General features: G+C 47.4%; 1 pseudogene; it reads right to left on the bottom strand.

The window, feature by feature from the left end:
- Positions 1-11,562: 11,562 nt before the first annotated feature.
- Positions 11,563-11,794, bottom strand: LOC139279726 (U2 spliceosomal RNA; annotated as a pseudogene).
- Between the last annotated feature and the right edge of the window lie 2,216 nt (positions 11,795-14,010).

The raw sequence follows: 14,010 nt of genomic DNA, 5'->3' as shown, positions 1-14,010 counted from the left end.
AAGAACAAGAACAAAAGCAGCAAAGAAAGGCTACAACCATCTCTCATCCACATCTCAGTGAATGTTCACTTCCTCATGGGGGTGTCATTTGATTGGCGGGGCTGTGTGCCCTTATTGCAGCAGCTATCTTCATGAGGGCCTGTGCCGTCACTTGCATGCCCTCCCTGATGGCCTGTGCCGTCACTTGCATGGCCTCCTTGACGGCCTGTGTCGTCGATTGCATTCCCTCGGACATTCCCTCCCTAATTTCCCGTGTCATTACTGCTATTTCTCCCGTCAGTACCGTCAACTTTTCACCCACTGCACTGACGCTGGCGATGAGTGATCAGGTAAGCTCATCGGTCTCCATAACCAATGCCACAACCTGAGCTGCATCTGTTGGACGCTGCATCTCAGGAGAGCGTGTCTCCAATCTCCTTCTCCTTTGCCTGGGTCTGCCTCGAGGCACCACTACACTGGGAGGCTTGGGCTGGGATGATGGGACGATCGGTGTTCCAAACGGCACCACTACACTGGGAGGCACAGGCTGGGACGGTGGGACTCTCGGTGTTCCAGACGGCAGCACTAGAGTGGGAGGCGCGGGCTGAGATGGTGCGGCCCTGGGTCTTGTATCCGGGACGACTCGAGTGCGAGCCGTGGACTGGAATGGTGGGTCAATGGGTGTAAACTGCTCCATTATATCAGCAGCAACACTGGGACCCGCATCGTCGGAATCAAAACCATGGAAGGTGGAACCAGAACCTATGCGAGTGGGAAGCGCAGGCTCGGATGGTGGTGCACTGGCTGTAAACTGCTGGATTACACCAGCAGCACCACTGGGACCTGCAACATCGGAATCAAAACCATGGAAGGTGGAACCAGAACCCATGCAAGGGGTTGAAACTCTGATGCCCCTTAATGTAGGCTCATAAACATTAATTTGGAAGGTCTCCCCTGTAGACATTTCAGTCATCGCTGTCTGCAGCCAGTCTGGATCATCCGCATCTGGTTCTACTGGTTCTTGTTCTGGATCTTCAGGACCCTCAGGGTTGGCATCATCATCATGTTCTGCAAAATATATCAGAACAGTCAAATGTTTAACAGCAAAGGAGGGGGCAGGATGGGTGGCATGAGTACTCTCACACATAGCAGGCCAGGCAGCAGGTTGATTTGAAGGGCCACGATGCATTTTCAGGACTTACTCTCTTCCTCGCGTGCGGGCCCAGCTTGTGCTGTACTGATTGCTTTTCTCCATGTACGACTCATCATGGCAGTTACCCTCTGTTCCTAGGGTGTCAGTGGATGCAGATTGGGCGTGCCTCCTCCTGTTTGACTTGCTTCCCTTTTGTTGTGGGCCAATTTCTTCTGCAAAGAGTAAAAGATAACTTTTTACAGAGTGCGTCTTTCTGCAGGGTGGGACATACAGATAGTCACATTACAATTACATAAAAAAATGAAAATATTACTTACATTAACTACTTGACCAAGGTCGTGTCATTTCTTTTTACACTGGCTTCCAGATCTCATGGTATGCATCACTGCGCAGTAATCTTCTGCAACTTGGTTCCAATGTTTCTTCATTTCTTTAGGTGGCACTTTTATGCAACCTCTGTTGCTGGTATCCAGCTCCTGCCATCTCTGCTCAATGACGTTAACTAATATCTCCACCTCCTCAAGCAAGAAATTCTTTGTTCTTGGTGGACGTTATTCCATTGCTGTATTAAATTGACACTCTTATTTTTCAAAACACACAGTCCTTATTTTGCATGCACCTCTGCAGCACTTGTTCTAGAAGTTTAGCAGCAAAAAGCAGCATTCACTGATTTCAGCAGGTGATTTCTTCAACAGGCTGCTAAAAGCACTCCTTCAGACACAAAAAATCACCAAGATTCAATCCCAAGTCTTTCCACAGCTCCACAAAACAATTCAGCACTTTTCTTCAAGTTCCTTTAAAAATGGCCGAGTGCCAATGTTTGTAACCTACTGCGCGTGCGCGCACGCTCCAATGCGCACGTGCAGGGCTGCCGGCATGACGTCCTCGGATCAGAGTTAGCCCCCCCCCCTACCGGCACTTTCAAAATCGGCACGACGCTGTGGCTCCGCCCCCCAGCTGATCTCTGCGCGCCGTGCCGAGCTCCGAGGAACCTGCTGGAAGGCTGAGAATTCCTCCGTAAGTTTTTGATGTGTTCTTGGGCGCGAAAAACGGGCGTCGATGTCGGGGCTGCGCCATTCTAGGCGTGGCCTGAAACTTGACCCCTATATTTCTATACTCGAATCAACCGTCAGAGTTGGTATGCTGTCAGACTATTGGGATTACTGGCCATACCATGACTGATCCAACTAGGGATCTCTCCCTGGTGCAGCTGGTCCAGATTGGCCCGGACTTGACCAGTTACCCATGCCCCAAATGTGTGACATGGCGTTTCATTTTAAATTTTTTGCCGACTCGCTGTGTCGGCATCTATTAGTCGGTTGGTAGTCTTTGCAGGTGCCTCTAGGATGTGAGTTATTCCCAACAAGGTTTTTACTGTGTTCGTCCCCACTGGCCTCCCTTTTGAACCTTGATGTTTGCTTGTGTTAGCACCTGCTTTAGTTTGTCGTTTAACTTTCCTAGTTCTTGGTCCACTGCCTCGATATCTAGGGTATTGATTAGTGAAGTTCCTGTCTTAAACAGGGTCCCCACATCCCCCAGTGTGCCCTTTTTCCTTCTAGCCCATTTTCTTTCTCCTTTCCTACATGTCCCTGACCTTTGGGCAGCTTGGTCGATTACATTTTTTATCAGTGTTTTATATAGCTATTGCGTTTGTGGACTACACCATGTGGGGAGATAGGTTCATGCCAAAATAAATACCACAGGCACGAGCTCGTGGCGTACATTATCATACAATATTCTTTGATTGTCTACTAATATTAGTCCACCTTTGGGACCTGGGGTTGTCTCCGGACATCCCCAGGGTTTTTGGTGTCGTCCTAGTGGTTGGTGTGGGTTCTGCAGTGATTCTGTTTGCAGGACACACCGGCCACCACTGGCTATTGTCAGCCATAGCGAATGGTGAGTACTCCCTTTCCTGCTGGTCGGCATTATTTGTGACTGTTTCCTTCGAGACCCAACAAGTCACCATGGAACAATTGGGCTCAGGAATAATGCAACATTCCCCTTTCTCGTTCTCCTGGCTATTGGGTAGGATTGTTGTCCATCCGCCTTCACACTTTACGCATACGGGTGCCCCTGTGCTCGCATGGAGTGTCCTGCTGGCACGTGTCACTCTTCTGTATTGTATCGGATCGCACCCCCACCAGTGGTTATTGACAGGCCTCTGATGACCCAAATTAGCAGCACCGTGTCAGTACTTTACCTGTGGGAAGATAAAAACATAAGAACATAAGAAATAGGAACGGAGTAGGCCATACGATCCCTCGAGCTTGCTCCGCCATTCAATAAGGTCATGGCTGATCTGATCATGGACTCAGCTCCACTTCCCCACCCGCTCCCCATAACCCCTTATCCCCTTATCATTTAAGAAACTGTCTATTTCTACCTTAAATTTATTCCCAGCTTCCACAGCTCTCTGAGGCAACAAATTCCACAGATTTACAACCCTCTGAGAGAAGAAATTCCTATCATCTCTATTTTAAATGGGCGGCCCCTTATTCTAAGATCATGCCCTCTAGTTCTAGTCTCCCCCATCAGTGGAAACATCCTCTCTGCATCCACCTTGTCAAGCCCCCTCATAATATTATACGTTTCGATAAGGTCACCTCTCATTCTTCTGAATTCCAATGAGTAGAGGCCCAACCTACTTTTAAATAGGGGCATTACATTTGCAGTTTTCCAATCTGCTGGGAACTCCCCAGAATCCAGAGAATTTTGGTAAATTACAACCAATGCATCCACAATCCCTGCCGCTACTTCCCTTAAGACCCTAGGATGCAAGCCATCAGGTCCAGGGGATTTATCTGCCTTTAGTCCCATTATCTTACCGAGACCACCTCCTTTGTGATTGTTTTAAGTTCCTCCCCCCCATAGTCCCGAGACTCTCCACTTGGTGACGATCAAGATAGTACGGTCTTGGTCGTCACCAAGGGTTAGTAGCCATTACTACTACATCTTTTAAGCTGGGTCCAGTGTTTCTACCATCCCTTTCCATTCATATCTACACATGCACACGTATCGCCTGTCAGTATGATTTTGTGCGGTCCAGTCCACCGCGGGGCAAACCCTGGTCGCCCTGGCAATGCTTGAACCATCACGGAATCCCCTACCTTTGGTAGGAGTTCTATTGGTTCCGCCGTTTTTTTTTCCTGATCTCTAATAGCCTGTTGGTCCATTACCTCTGTCGCAGAGCTTTAAGCCATGAGTGTTATTATGTATTTAACCCTTTGTAACTTGCATTACACCTGACCTCCAACCTGTTGGAATTCCAAAGGATCCCAGCATCCCTTGGGAGAACAGTATATAAGCAGGCCACCCACGAGGTACCTGCACTCTGGAACCTTAATAAAGGAGCAAAGGTCACACTTGCTCATTACACACAATACTCAGTCTCACCATTTATTATGAGTGTAACAATTGGCGACGAGGTAACGAACAACCGCGCGAAAATGCAAAGAACAGTCGGCATTCTGGAGAAGTTCCCAGAAGGGGACGATTGGGAGGCCTTCATGGAGAGGCTCGACCAATACTTTGTGGCCAATGAGCTGGAAGGGGACAAGAATGCTACCAAATGAAGGGCGATCCTCCTAACTCTCTGTGAGGCAACATCCTATGGCCTCATGAAGAATCTCCTGGCCTCAGCAAAACCAACAGAGAAATCCTACGAAGAATTGTGTACGCTGGTCTGGGAGCACCTAAATCCTAAGGAAAGTGTTTTGATGGCGAGATATCGGTTCTACACATGTCAACGATCGGAGGGCCAGGAAGCGACGAGCTACATCGCCGAACTAAGGCGCCTCACAGGACATTGTGAGTTTGAGGGATTCATAGAACAAATGCTCAGAGACTTTTTTGTACTGGACATCGGACATGAGACAATCCTTCGCAAACTGTTGACTGTAGAAACTCCGAATCTGAGTAAAGCCATAACGATAGCCCAGGCATTTGTGTTCACCAGCGACAACACCAAACAGAATTCGCAAAACAAAGACATTTCAGTCAGTACTGTACATAAAGTAACGTCGGTTTTGAGCAGAAATATACATGGTTGAACGTACACGCCGGCTGCTGTGACCTGACCTCAATTGACCCAGAGTCCACCATCATCTGATAATACGAGACAGTTAACACCCTGTTGGCGCTGCGGAGGTGATCATCGGCCCCATCAATGCCACTTTAAGCACTATGCGTGCAATGGTTGCAGAACAATGGGACACCTCCAACAAATGTGCAGGTGAGCTGCAAACTCTGCAAACCCTGCAAACCACCTGCAGAGGAAGATCGATCCACAGTGGATTAGACTGAGTTGGAACCTCGTACAGAAGATGCAGAAGTGTACGGGGTACACACGTTCACGACGAAATGCCCACCAATAATTTTGAAAGTTGAACTGAACGGCATTCCAGAATCTATGGAGCTGGACACGGGGGCAAGTCAGTCCATAATGAGTAAAAAGGCCTTCGACGGGCTATAGGGAAAGTAGGCACACAGGCCCAAGCTCAGCCCCATTCACACTAAAGTTAGGATTTACACCAAGGAACTAATCCCTGTAATTGGTAGTGCAGAAGTCAAAGTCTCCTATGGTGGAGCAGTACATGAACTCCCGCTGTAATTGTGCCAGGGGATGGCCCCATGTTGCCTGGCAGAAGCTGGCTGGGGAAAATCCGCTGGAACTGGGATGACATCCGAGCGCTTTCGTCCGTCGACGACGCCTCATGTACCCAGATTCTAAGCGGGTTCCCATCGCTATTCGAGCCAGGCATTGGAAGCTTCTCGGGGGCGAAAGTGCAGATCCATTTGATTCCCGGTACGCGACCCATCCACCACAAGGCTCGGGCGGTACCGTACATGATGCGTGAAAAAGTGGAAATTGAGCTGGACAGGTTGCAACGTGAAGGCATCATTGCACCGGTGAAATTCAACGACTGGGCCAGTCCGATTGTCCCGGTACTCAAGGAGGACGGGACGATTAGAATTTGCGGGGACTATAAAGTAACGATTAACCTTTTTTCGCTGCAGGACCAGTACCCACTACCCAAGGCAGACGACCTATTTGTGACCCTGGCTGGAGGGAAGACGTTCACCAAGCTGGACCTGACCTCGGCCTACATGATGCAGGAGCTGGAGGAGTCTTCGAAAGGCCTCACCTGCATCAACACGCACAAAGGTCTGTTTATTTACAACTGGTGCCCGTTCGGGATTCGGTCGGCCGCGGCGATCTTCGAGTGGAACATGGAGAGCTTGCTAAAGTCGGTTCCTTGCACAGTGGTCTTCCAGGACGACATATTGGTTGCAGGTCGGGACACCATGGAGCACTTGAAGAATCTGGAGGAAGTTCTTAATAGGTTGGATCACATGGGGCTCAGATTGAAACGCTCGAAGTGTGTTTTCCTGGCACAGGACGTCGAGTTCTTAGGAAGGAGAATCGTAGCAGACGGCATCAGACCCACAGACGCCAAGACGGAGGCCATCAAAAAAGCGGCACGACCACAGAACATGACGGAGCTGCGGTCGTTCCTGGGACTCCTTAACTATTTCAGTAATTTCCTACCTGGGTTAAGCACCCTGCTAGAACCCCTACATCAGGAAGACGACTGGGTATAGAGGAATTCACAAGAGGCTGCCTTTAAGAAAGCCAGAAATTTATTGTGTTCTAACAAACTGCTTGTCCTGTATAATCCATGTAAATGATTAGTGTTAGCTTGCGATGCGTCGTCATACGGGGTCGGGTGTGTGTTACAACAGGCTAATGATTTGGGGATTTTGCAACCGGTTGCATATGCATCCAAGAGTTTGTCCAAGGCCGAAAGGGTCGACAGCATGGTTGAAAAAGAGGCTCTGGCGTGCATTTACGGGGTAAAAAAAAATGCACCAGTACTTATTTGGCCTCAAGTTCGAGCTTGAAACTGACCACAAGCCGCTCATATCGCTGTTCTCTGAGAGTAAAGAGATTAATACCAATGCCTCTGCCCGCATCTAAAGATGGGCGCACACACTATCAGCATACAACTAAGTAATCTGCCACAGACTGGGCACAGAGAACTGCACAGATGGTCTCAGTCGGCTACCATTGCCCACCACCGGGGTGGAAATGGCACAGCCAGCGGACTTGCTCATGGTCATGGAGGCATTTGAGAACGAGAAGGCCCCCGTTATGGCCCACCAGATCAGGACCTGGAACAGCCAGGATCCTTTACTGTCCTTGGTAAAAAACTATGTCCTCCATGGGAGCTGGTCCAGTGTCCCAGTGGAAATGCAGGAAGCAATTAAGCCGTTCCACAGATGCAAAGACGAGTTGTCTCTGCAGGCGGACTGTCTTTTGTGGGATAATTGCATGGTCTTGTCCAAGAAAGGCAGAGACACATTTATCTGTGAACTGCACAACACCCACCCAGGCATCGTAATGATGAAAGCCATAGCCAGATCTCATGTGTGGTGGCCTGGCATCGACTCAGATTTAGAGTCATGCGTGCACCAGTGCAACACTTGCTCTCAGTTGAGCAATGCACCCAGAGAGGCACTGCTAAGTTTGTGGTCATGGCCATCCAAATCGTGGTCGAGGATCCATGTAGACTATGCGGGCCCATTCCTAGGCAAAATGTTTTTGGTTGTCGTGGAAGTTTACTCAAAATGGATTGAATGTACAATCATATCTGTAAGCACATCCACGGCCACCATTGAAAGCCTACGAGCCATGTTTGCCACGCATAGCTTGCCTGATGTCCTAGTCAGCGACAATGGGCCGTGCTTCACCAGTGCTAAATTCAAGGAATTCATGACCCGCAATGGGATCAAACATGTCACATCTGCCCCGTTCAAGCACGCATCCAACGGCCAGGCAGAACGGGCAGTTTAGACCATCAAGCAAAGCTTGAAACGTGTGTCGGAAGGCTCCCTGCAGACCCAGTTGTCTCGAGTGCTGCTCAACTACCGCATCAGACCAGACTCACTCACCTGGATTCCCCCAGCTGAGCTGCTCATGAAAAGGGCGCTTAAAACAAGGCTCTCTCTTGTCCACCCTGATCTCCATGATCACGTGGAGGACAAGCGGCATCAACAAAGTGTGTACCATGACTGCACAAATTTGTCACGCAATATTGAGATCAATGATCCTGTGTTTGTGCTCAATTATGGACATGGTCCCAAATGGCTCGCTGGCACGGTCACAGCCAAAGAGGGGAGTAGGGTGTTTCAGGTCAAACTGACCAATAGACAAACGCACAGAAAACATTTGGACCAAATCAAATTGCGGTTCACCAACAGCTATGTACAACCCGAAGAGGACACCACCAACTTTGACCTTCCAACACACACACAAGTGGCAACTGACATCACAGTTGACCATGAAACCGAACTCATCATCCCCAGCAGCCCGGCTAGGCCGGCTGCCAAACAGTCCAGTGAAGAACTGACCAACCCACCCACACCAGCATTTGTACCGAGACGATCGACAAGGGAGCGCAAAGCCTCAGATCGTCTCACCTTGTAAATAAGTGTACTGTTGACTTCACGGGGTGAGTGATGTTATGTATTTAACCCTTTGTAACTTGCATTACGCCTGACTACCAGAGGGCCCACCTGTTGGAGTCCCAACGGATCCCAGCATCCCTTGGGAGAACAGTATATAAGCAGGCCACCCACGAGGTACCTGCACTCTGGAACTTTAATAAAGGAGCTAAGGTCACACTTGCTCATTACACACAGTACTCAGTCTCATCAGTTATTATGAGTGTAACAGGTGTTACATCTGTGCTCCAGGTTCCGTCCCAGAACCGTTGGCCCAATTGTTCCCACATACTTTCCTGCATTTTTGACCATACCAGCCCCTCCACATCTCGGTTATGTAGCGAGTGGCAGATACGCATTTCTGTCATTTTTTGCCAAAATGCGGTCTTACTCTGTCTAGCTTTTATTTCTGGGAGTAATTGCAGCAACTTCAACTTGTTGCGGGGGAGAATGGTACATACGTAGTTCGGATTACATCCGGTCCTGCTGCCACTGGCGGGACAGCATTTGGCTGGGCAGGTCCTCCTGGGATGAATTCCGATTTAATCAGAGCTAGTGAGAATGGTTTTCCATAGGAGGATGGTGCATCCCACACATGATCCCTGTTATATTCTGCTGCCTCTTTTCCTAAATCTCCCCAGTCTATTGATCTGTCATTGCCATTGTCATTGTGTGTCATGTCTGGTGCTATCAGCACTGTTGGTGACTGTGATACAGTCGCACTTGCGCATGGTTTCTGAATGTTTGCTTGTGTTCTTTTTGCGACCGCCTTGAAAATATTTTTGCTTAATTGATAATATGCTCAATTTACTTTTATGCATGCCTTTTCTTCCTTATGTTTCTTCTCGTCTTCCCATCACTTCTTTTGCTCAGTGGGAATTGCACTGGGATCCCATTTATTTTTCATCATCTTTACTATAATCTGTTTATTCCTTTCGGCTAAATACTTGGTCAGGGATCCCTTGGGTCCCCACTCCACGTCCTCATCTCCCATGGTTATTTTTTGTCAGCGGTATCTCTCCTTTCAAACTTCTCCCGAGCGAGATGGATACTTGCAACTTATACTGACTTTATACGTTCAATCGCTCGGACAATGACGTAGTCTAGCAGATGCCAGTGCTTGGAGGAAGGGTGCTGCCATGAAGTCTTAGACTTGTCTTTTTGATGGAACAGGGTGTTGGTTATAACAAGGCCTTTTCTAAGCATTTTGTCAGGAGCAAGGTACCGCTGGAGTTGGTTTTCCCTACCCCCTCTCTGCCGATCACACCTCCCCAGAGGACTATGTTCTTTCCAACTCTGGCATTAAAGTCACCCAGGAGTATCAGCTTGTTGCCCGTTCATACTTGGGACAGGGATTGTTCGAGGCTGGAATAGAATTCCTCTTTGGTCTCATCTGTAGAATTCAGGGTTGGGGCGAACACGCTGAAGACCGTCGCACACTGGTTCGGGGTTAGGGTCTCGGGTCCTGGTTCCGGGTTACCCTTCTTTGATCCACAGTTAACTGACGTTGTCAATAACTTGGTTTGCTGTTCCTCCACCACTATTGCCACCCCTTCCTCAAAAAGCCCATTTCAACCATTCTGTCTTAACTATGTCCCATTTGTAACCTCCCTTTCCTCTCTAAGGTCCTTCAGTATGTTGATGCCACCCAGGTCCGTGTTTACCTCAGTCTTCATTCACTGTGCAAATTCCTTCAGTTCAGATTTTCCCCTACCAACAGCAACAAAGCTTGATCTGAGTCCCAGCAACATCCTCTGTTTGCTAATTTAACAAAGGCTCATTAAAGAGGTGAAAACACGATCTGGTGTTCATTTTAAATGGGGCAATGCCTTTGTTCAAATATATTTGTGCAATTTCATCCCATGAGAGTTATTGCTGAGCCAGTGGACTCCACCAAAGTACAACATGCTTTCCTGGAATTTTGGGTGCCTATAATTGCTCGCAGTAAAAGTATTAAGCAGATCAAGGCGTTGGCAATGCTTGTTGGGACTGTCATCAGAATTTAACTTGAGATGCTCATTAGATGGATACAATTACACATTAAAAGTATTTTCTTAATATAGTGAATTCATGGTAGGTGTGGTTTGATAAACTGTTTCAGTGGTAGAATCACAAAATAGTAGCTCTTAACATTGTCTGGAACACATTTGAAAGGAAAGCTTTCAAATATTAGCAAAATTTGAATTTGTTTCTGTTCATGTGTGAGAAGACTAATGTTAATTAAATCAGCAAAACAGTTATTGTAATAAAGTATTAAATGAATGTAATGTACAAGAATGTCACATGATAGCTCATTGTGTTTAAAGCACAGCAGGCTTAATGATCATATTGTCATTTATATAATTTTACTAAATTTCAATTAAAAAGGAGGAAAATGCACTGCAGAATCTCCAGTGGTCAGCTGATCAGAATGCTGAAACAAACTGTTCCTTGCTATTTCAGGAAATGAGCGCACTTAAAAACTCCTCATCATTACAACATAACTCCTTTACGAATCACAATTCAAATAGGGTGTTCCAGCAGCTTGTGTTTCTAATGGGTAAAATTGTAAATAGCAGAGATCTGGAAATAGCATAAAGGTGGTTTGATTATAGTGACAAGAAGTAATGAGAATATTTTATTTTACTTGCAACATCGGTGCAATAAATGACATTTTCTTATGACAAGCAGCGGTGCCTATTCATTTGGCCAGAGGGATATGTGATTGGAGCCTTACTGCCCAGGAATCTGAATTAGTCTTGGCCTAAGATTAAGGATTAAGGTGAGAATTTAAAGTCCTTGCATAATAAGGAGTTTAGACTCTTACTTTTTTTTTAAAATTCGTAGCCAATCGTTCCAATTCTTTGTCAAATCACAAACGCCAGAGGTCACCTTGCACATGCCAAGGATCACTCTGCGCCAATGCTCTTAGCCAAAAGGCCTAGAGCCACTGCACCGTTCCTGGAAGTACTGCAATACCAGGTTCGTGCCATGGAGGTGGATGGGTCAGGTCCCCCACACACCTCCGTGGAGGTGGATGGGTCAACCCACCCCACCCACCTCCTGTTTCCAAAAATGCAAGCATATACCTTCCTGACCAGGGAGAAACCACCCGGAGGTCATGGTGGCTGGTCAGGTTAGTTATGCATGATCTTAGCCAAAAGGCCGAGAACTTACTGAGGAGTTTACTGAGGAGTTTAATTGCCAAAGGGTTTCTGGTGGGAAACCTCTGCTTTTAACCATTGGGCCTGATTAACAAGCTACAGTCCACTTCTCACCCAGAATGGCTGGCCTTTGAGAAATTAGGCAGCTTTTGGCCACCAACCAGCACTCAGATAGGAGTGAGGAAGGGGGTTCTGATGGGTCTCACAGTAGTGAAGGGGTGGGGAGTTCATGGAAGGGGACACCTAACCTTTCCTTGTGGGGCCTAGAGGAGTAAAAACTTTTTTTAATTATTTGTTCCGGGATGTGGGCATTGCTGGCAAGGCCAGCATTTATTGCCCATCCCTAAATGTGATGATGTGAAGGATGGTAAATTAAAGCCCCGATTTTAACTTGGGGTGCGAATTGGGCATGTGAACATAAGAACATAAGAATTAGGAACAGGAGTAGGCCATCTAGCCCCTCGAGCCTGCTCCGCCATTCAACAAGATCATGGCTGATCTGGCCGTGGACTCGGCTCCACTTACCCGCCCGCTCCCCACAACCCTTAATTCCCTTATTGGTTAAAAATCTATCTATCTGTGATTTGAATACATTCAATGAGCTAGCCTCAACTGCTTCCTTAGGCAGAGAATTCCACAGATTCACAACCCTCTGGGAGAAGAAATTCCTTCTCAACTCGGTTTTAAATTGGCTCCCCCGTATTTTGAGGCTGTGCCCCCTAGTTCTAGTCTCCCCGACCAGTGGAAACGACCTCTCTGCCTCTATCTTGTCTATCCCTTTCATTATTTTAAATGTTTCTATAAGATCACCCCTCATCCTTCTGAACTCCAACGAGTAAAGACCCAGTCTACTCAATTTATCATCATAAGGTAACCCCCTCATCTCCGGAATCAGCCTAGTGAATCATCTCTGTACCCCCTCCAAAGCTAGTATCTCCTTCCTTAAGTAAGGTGACCAAAATTGCACGCAGTACTCCAGGTGCGGCCTCACCAATACCCTGTACAGTTGCAGAAGGACTTCCCTGCTTTTGTATTCCATCCCTCTCGCAATGAAGGCCAACATTCCATGTGGCATCGCCAACGTGAGCCCAGAGCAATGTTAACTCCTGGGCCTCATTTTCGTTTGTTTGATGGGCTGTCCTCCCGATTATGTCGGGAATTGACCAGCTCGCCCATATGATGCGTGCAATTTCCGGCAAGCCTCCCGAGGCCTATTGAAAGCAGGGATGCATCTCTTAAAGTGAGGTTGCATGGCTTAATTTCATTTTTGCTGGAAGTACATTGACTCATCTGTGATGTCACAATATTGTCCAAAGTGCTGCCCTTCCTCTCCCGAGGGCTGCCCAACCCACCCCCCAGTTTTGTGATGCATCCCTAGAGGTCCTGGCGGAAGAAGCCAGACAAGGAAGGAGGTACTGTTCCCCAGCAGCCGCAGTGGCTGGCAGGGTCAGTGCCACCAGCATCACCCCAAGGACCTGGGTTCAATGCAGAAAAAGATTCAATGTAAAGCATTATAGGTTGATCACTTGGATGAGAAATGAAAGGAAGGCAATATTACATTTGCCATTAAATTAATCATTTTTTATTATATTTGGTACTTTGGTCTGCATTATAGTTTAATAGCAGCTTCTGATTCTGCATCATCAGAATGTCATTGATATTGAAGTTGTCTGTGTGGTTTGAATGCTGTTAACACAGCATGAGGGAATTGGTAAAGAATGTAACAAGGACTCTAAAGGAGAGGGGCTCTGTGAAAGTTTTGAGGTTGGGAGAATGAGCAAGTCACCAGAATTGCTGAGCAATTAGTTGATCACTCACATCGGTAGCTGCAAGGGTGGTCCTCTGTCTTCCGATGCTTCCTTGCCTTCCCTTTAATATTGCTCACCCAGTGAGGATTGATGCTGCTGCTGCCTCCTCCAAATGCAGGTCTCTCTGTATGGTGAGCTTGCACAGTATGTAGCACACCACTTAGATAAATCCAAGAAAGTGACCTTTGGCCTGTATGGCCTGTATGTTGTGTATGGCCTCCTACGGGCAGCACCCACTCGCCCTGTGCTCACCTGCTGTCTTATGTTAGACCCAGCTGGTGCTGGTTGCTGAGGTTGTTGCTACTTTTCTTCCTCCAATTCTTTCTTCACCCAAATTAAACTGGAAATAATCACACCCCTTATAAGCAGATAAATATTACTGAGCATGATAAGGCAGAAAAAGTGAGAAGCAATCTGGAAA

Source organism: Pristiophorus japonicus, chromosome 1 (genome assembly GCF_044704955.1).
Source record: "Pristiophorus japonicus isolate sPriJap1 chromosome 1, sPriJap1.hap1, whole genome shotgun sequence".
NCBI lineage: Eukaryota > Metazoa > Chordata > Chondrichthyes > Pristiophoridae > Pristiophorus > Pristiophorus japonicus.
Note: the sequence above shows the minus strand (reverse complement) of the source record. Positions and strands in the feature narration are given on the sequence as shown.